The sequence below is a fragment of the Penaeus vannamei genome, chromosome 36 (genome assembly GCF_042767895.1).
Source record: "Penaeus vannamei isolate JL-2024 chromosome 36, ASM4276789v1, whole genome shotgun sequence".
Taxonomy (NCBI): domain Eukaryota; kingdom Metazoa; phylum Arthropoda; class Malacostraca; order Decapoda; family Penaeidae; genus Penaeus; species Penaeus vannamei.
Window position 1 is genome coordinate 19,220,504 of NC_091584.1, and position 6,942 is coordinate 19,227,445.

The window sequence follows — 6,942 nt, forward strand, 5'->3', positions numbered from 1 at the left end:
AAACAAAATCGGCGCGAAAACGCCAGCCGGTGCAGTGCCAGCGCGAGGGGAAATTGGCCCGGACGGAAGGGGAAAACCCAGGCATCGCTTGAGGAAGAGGAGCAAAAACATCACGACCAGAGGGGAAAAAAGGGGGAAAAAACATTTTTTTCTTTAGATTTTAAGGTTTATTGTTATTAAATATGAAAAAGGCGCATGACACTTTTTTTTTCTTTAGTCCCCCCTCGTAGTTAATTAGTGTTGACAGAAAACGGAAGCTCGAAAGTGAGGAGGTTAAAAAGAAAACGGAGAGATGATGGCAGGAGAGGGGAAAGGAAGATGGGAAAACGTATAATGATAATGATGAAAAATAGAGCCTGGCGGACGTTGATAACTTTTATCAGAAAGACAGAGGGAGAGGGAGAGGGAAGGGTAAAGAGATAGGGAGAGGGAGAGGTAAAGGGAGAGGGAGACGGAGAGGGAGACAAAACGAGGGAAGGACAGGGAGGAGGGAGACGAAAAGAGGGAAGAGAGAGGGAGATGCAGAAGGGAAAGGAGAGGGAGAGGTAAAGAGGGAAGGGAGGGGGAAAGATTATGATAAAGGGAGAGGGAGAGGGAGAAGGAGACGGAAAGAGAAAGATAAAGGGAGAAGGAAAGAGAAATGAAAAGATGTGGAATGATAAGGAGAGAGAGAGCGAAAGGGAAAGGAAGAGGAAAGGAGGAAAGAGGAATAGAAAAAAAGAAGACGGAAGGGAAGACGGAGAGAAAAATAAAGGCGGAGAGGGAGAGAAGGAAAAAGGAGAGGATAAGGGGGAGGGAAGGAGAGATAAAGAGAGAAAAATTAAATGTAAAAATCGCTAGGCATAACACACGCACACAAGTGCAATATATGAATATACCAAACAATGAGTATGAATATATGACTAATATGTATATGTATACACACACACACACACACACACACACACACACACACACACACACACACACACACATACACACACACACACACACACACGCACATACACACACACATGCGCGCACACACACACATACACACACTAACACACTCATATATATATATATATATATATATATATATATATATATATATATATTATGTACACACACACAAACACACACATACACACAAACACACACACACATATATATGTATATATATATATATATATATATATATATATATATATACATATATATATATATATATTTATATATATGTATATATATATATATATATATATATATATATATATATATATATATATATATGTAGAGAGAGAGAGAGAGAGAGAGAGAGAGAGAGAGAGAGAGAGAGAGAGAGAGAGAGAGAGAGAGAGAGACAGACAGACAGAGAAAGAAAGAGAGAGAGAGAGAGAGAGAGAAAGAGAGAGAGAGAGAACAAGAGGGAGAGAAAGAGAGAGAGAAAGGGAGAGACAGAGAGAGAGAGAGACAGAGAGAGACAGAGAGAGAGAGAGAGAGAGAGAGAGAGAGAGAGAGAGAGAGAGAGAGAGAGAGAGAGAGAGAGAGAGAGAGAGAGAGAGAGAGAGAGAGAGAGAGAGAGCGAGAGAGCGAGAGCGAGAGAGCGAGAGAGTTGAGAGAGAGAGAGAGAGAGAGAGAGAGAGAGAGAGAGAGAGAGAGAGAGAGAGAGAGAGAGAGAGAGACAGTCAGACAGACAGAGACACACAAACAAAAAGACATACAGAGAAAAAAGGAGGCAGAGAGAGAGAGTAAAGGAGAGCGACGAACAGAGAGGGGAGGAACTCGAGAGGCAAAGGCCGACAGAGGGGTGTAAGGGCAGGCTGAATCGAGGGGAAGGGGCGAGGGGAAAAGGAGGTAACAATGATATATTCCTTTCAGTACAAGGGTGAGGGTTAGGTGGAAGAGGGAGATGTAAGGCTGAGTGTAAGATGATGAGGGTAAGGGGGAAGGGAAGGGGGAAGGGTGAAGGTTAAGGGAAAATCAGGTGCAAAGGATGAGGGTGAAGTGGTGAAAGGGAGGGGTGTAAGGGTGTTATATATATATATATATATATATATATATATATATGTATATATATATATATATATATATATGAAAATAAAACTAGCCACAATGAGAATTGAAAATAAGCGTGACGTTTCGAACTCCTCGCGAGTTCTTCTTCAGACAAAAACCGAAATCGATCATCCATTTCGGTTTTTGTCTGAAGAGGAACTCGTGACGAGTTCGAAACGTCACGCTTATTTTCAATTTTCATTGTGGCTAATTTCATTTTCATTTTTGTGTTCACGTGATTGTGTTTGTGCTTGTGTTCATATATATATATATATATATATATATATATATATATATATATATATATATATATATATATATTCATACTGGTTCCCAACCTTTTTCCTTCTGTGGCCCCGACCAACCCATGATAATCTCCATTGCCCCGTTCAGTGACTGTCATCTTTTCAGATCCATTACTAGTAACGAAAAGCGTAATGGTGCCAATATCTATAAGAAAAGAAAACTTCATGGAAAGATTCTAATCTATTGATAGGTGAGAGAGAATTATACGTAGGTGTTGTTGATGAGATGAAATTTAGTTAATATATATGCACACACACACACACACACGCGCGCGCGCGCGCACACACACACACACACACACATATATATATATTATATATTATATATATATTATATGTATTATATATATATATTGTATGTGTGTGTACGTGTTTGTTCCCTCATATGAATATATATATATATATATATATATATATATATATATATATATATATGTATGTATGTATGTATATGTATATATATGTATATGCACACAAACGTACACACACACACACACACACACACACACACATATCCATTTCTCGCCTATTGGAAATGAAAGAACCAGACCCAAATATACAAAAGACAAACAAGCCAACAAACGCAAAACAATCCTAAAAGAAAGAAAGAAAGACACTAAAAATGGCGACACACGACACACAAAGGGAAGTAAGAATCGTTATATTGACGGACACCGGAAGAGGGAGAGAGCGAGAGGCGAAAGAGACGTATTGTCTCGGCGGCAATTATTGCTATTATCGCCACTACGGCCAAGAGGCGCCACCTGTCGCGATTAGAATCCTTAGAGAGTCGTCGATCCCGCTTTCACAACTGGATACGCGGGATCGGAACCTCTGAAAGGGGAGTCGAGAGCGTGCCGGGCGTCGTTCATTTGTTTATCGCGTGCGGTCTGGGAGAAGTTGGTTAATGTTTATAGTAATAAAGATGATGGCGATAGTTATGATATATCTAATAATGATTATGATAATAATAAAAATATAGTGTTGATGGCCAACATTAATAGTAATAATAATTATGGCAATGGCATTTGTGGTAACAACAATAGCAATAATACTAAAATGTTATTGTTATCATGTTATGAATATGGCTGTCATGATGAAATAAAAATGACCAGAAATAAGATGAATGAAAATTTTACAAATGGTAACAATAATGGTGATAGGAACAATAATGATACAATAAAGATACTGATAATAAATAACAATAATGCCAGTAATAATAATGATACTGATAATACTTATAGAAATGATTGTAATGACAAAAATACCATTAACAACTTCAATAACAATAAAGAAAGAAATAAAGCAATTCATTCTTTTCCCTACCAACTCTTTCATCAACACCCTCTTTGCACTTTCTTTCTCTCCCCTTCTCTCTCTTCCCTCGTTCGTATCCACTCTTTATCTCGCCAAACAACCCAATTCCTCTTTCTCAATTAAAGGTGAGATAATACAGCCGTACCAAACGTCCTGTGGTATTTAAGGGTAATTAGAGGCTAATCACCTTGCTGGCAGGTGAGTGATTACGCTTAACAGATTTCAATAAAGTGCGCGATGTTGTGAATCCAATTAATGGTGTATTTTGCCTTTGTTTCTTCACGAGTTTTATCTTTAGGTGTTTTTTTGTTTCGTTCTTATTTTGCTTGGTTTCTTTTTGTGCTTATGTTTCTTTGTTTCGGTATGTTTCGTTCTTATTTTGTTTGGTTTCTTTTTGTGTTTATGTTTCTTTGTTTCGTTTTCTTACTACCTTTTTGTCTCTCTTTCTTTCTTTCTTTCTGTTTCTCTTGCTGTCTTTATTTCTATGTCTCCCCTCCTCTCTTCGTCTCTTCTCATTTTCTCTCTCCCATCCTTCTACTCCCCTTCTCCCTTCTTCCTCTTCTTCTCTTCTTCTTCCTTTTCCTCCTCTCATCCCCCTCTTCTGCTTCCTTCCATCATCATTCCCTTTCCCTTCCTCTTCTTTCTTCCTTCCCCTCTCCTCCCTCCTTTTTCACTCCCCTACTCCCCTTCCCCCTCTTCTCTCGCTTCCCTTCCTCCTCTCATTCTCTCTCGCTTCTTTCTCATCTCCCCATTTCCCTTCCCATTGTTCCTCTCTCCCTCACCTCTTCCTTTCCCCTCTTCTCTTTTCCCTCTCTCCCTCCTTCAACTCCCCTTCCTCCCTTCCCATCTTCCTCTTCCTTTCCTTTTCCTCCCTCTCATTCTACCCTTTGTTTCCTTCCATCACTCATTTCTCTTCCTCCTCTCTCTCTCTTCCCCTCCTCCCTCTTTTCACTCCCCTACTCCCTTCCCCTCTTCTCTGCTTCCTTTCCTCTCTTATTCCTCCCCTTCCCTCCCATCGCCATTTCCTCTTCCCACTCTCCTCTCTCCCTCACCCTCTCTCTTCCCCTCTTCTCTCTTTCCGATCTTCCTCATCCCACTTCCCATTTTCTCTTCCTCCTTTCCTCCTTCCTCATTCCCCTCTCATTCCTACCATCCCCATTTCCCTTCCCACTTCCTCTCTCCTCTCTCTGCCCACCCATCTTTCTCTCCACAAAACTTTCTTTTCTTCTCGCTTCTTTCCCCCTCTTCTTCTCTCTCTCACTTTTCCCTCTTTCTCTCTCCCTCGCTTTTCCCCTTTCTCTCTCTCACTTTTCCCTCTTTCTCTCTGCTTTCCCTCTTCTCTCTCTCTCTCACTTCTTCCCTCTTTCTCTCTCGCTTTTCCCCTCTTTCTCTCTCTCACTTTTCCCCTCTTTCTCTCTCTCGCTTTTCCCCTCTTTCTCTCTCTCACTTTTCCCCTCTTTCTCTCTCGCTTTCCCCTCTTTCTCTCTCTCTCACTTTTCCCCCTCTTTCTATCCTCTGCTTTCCCCTCTTCTCTCTCTCTCTCTCTGTCTCTCTCGCTTTTCCCCTCTTTCTCTCTCTCGCTTTTCCCCTCTTTCTCTCTCTCTCTCTCTCACTTTTCCCCTCTTTCTTCCTCTGCTCCACTTTACTCCCCTCTTTCTCTCTCGCTTTTCCCCTTTTCTCTCTCTCACTTTTCCCCTCTTTCTTTCTCGCTTTTTCCCTCTTTATCAATTCCCTTTCCCTTCCCTCTCGCCGTCCCCTTGATAGCGCTGAACACAGGCATCAGACGAAACGATGTCTCACTTATGGCACTGACGCTGGGAAGGCTTGGCACCCGAACAGGCAGCGGGAGAGGGGAAGGCAGGTGGTCATGTGTGTAAAAAGGTAGGTAGGTAGGTAGGTTGGTAGGTAGGTAGGTAGGTAGGTAGGTTGGTTGGTAGATAGGTTGGTAGGTAGGTAGGTAGGTAGGTTGGTTGGTTGGTTGGTAGGTAGGTTGGTAGGTAGGTAGGTTGGTTGGTTGGTTGGTTGGTAGGTAGGTTGGTAGGTAGGTAGGTTGGTAGGTAGGTTGGTAGGTAGGTAGGTTGGTTGGTTGGTAGGTAGGTAGGTAGGTTGGTTATTGGTTGGTTGGTTGGTAGGTAAGTAGGTTGGTTGGTTGGTTGGTAGGTAGGTAGGTATGGTGGGTAGGTAGGGCTGGATTGGTTATTGGTTGGTTATTGGTAGGTTGGTTGGTTGGTTGGTTGGTTGGTAGATAGGTTGGAAGGTAGGTAGGTAGGTTGGTTGGTTGGTAGGTTGGTAGGTAGGTTTCGGTTGGTTGGTTGGATTTGGTAGGTAGGTTGAAGAAGTATGTAGCTTGGTAGGTAGCCAGTTGGTAGGTAGGTTGGTAGGTAGGCTGGCAGGGTTGGTAGGTAGGTTGGTAGGTAGTGTAGGTAGGTTGGCTGGTTGGTTGGTTTGTTGGTTGGTTGGTAGGTAGGTAGAGTTGGTTGGTAGGTTGGTAGGTAGGTAGGTTGGTAGGTAGGTAGGTTGGTGATGGTAGGTAGGTAGTAGAGTAGGTAGGTAGGGTTGGTAGGTAGGTTGAGGCTAGCTTGAGGTGTAGGTAGGTAGGTGAGGTTGGCAGATAGGTTGGTAGGTGGTAAAATGGTAGGTAAGTAGGTAGGCTTGATGTAGATAGGTAGGTTGGTAGGTGGAGGTACCTGATAGGTAGGTCTGCAGGTCAGTGTAGGCTGGTATAGTAGTGTAGGTTGGTAGGCTGAGGTAGGTAGGTTGGTGGCAGTATGGTAAGTAGTCCATAGGGTAGGTAGGTAGAAGTAGGTAGGTAGGTAGGCTTGGTGAGGGTAAGAGTAGGTAGATAGGTAGGGTAGGTAGGTAGGTAGGTGAAGGTAGGTTGGTGCAGGTAGGTTGGTAGGTAGGTAGGTTTGGCAGGTAGGTTGGTAGTGTAGGTAGTGGTAGGTAGGTAGGTAACTTGGTAGATAGGTAGGTTGGATGGTTGGTAGGTAGGTAGGTTGGCAGGTAAGGTTGGTAGGTGCAGGGTGGTAGTGTGTAGGTAGGTAGGTTGGTAGGTAGGTTGGTGCAGGTAGGTTGGTGGGTTGGTGCAGGTAGGTAGATAGGTAGGTAGGTTGGTAGATAGGTAAGTTGGTAGGTAGGTTGGTGTAGGTAAAGGTAGGTAGGTGCTGGCAGGGATAGGTTGGTAGGTAGGTAGGCTGGTGAAGGTAGGTTGGTGAGGTAGGTATGTTAGTAGATAAAATGGATTAAATGGTTGGCAGTTAGGCAGAAGTAGGTTGGTAGGTAG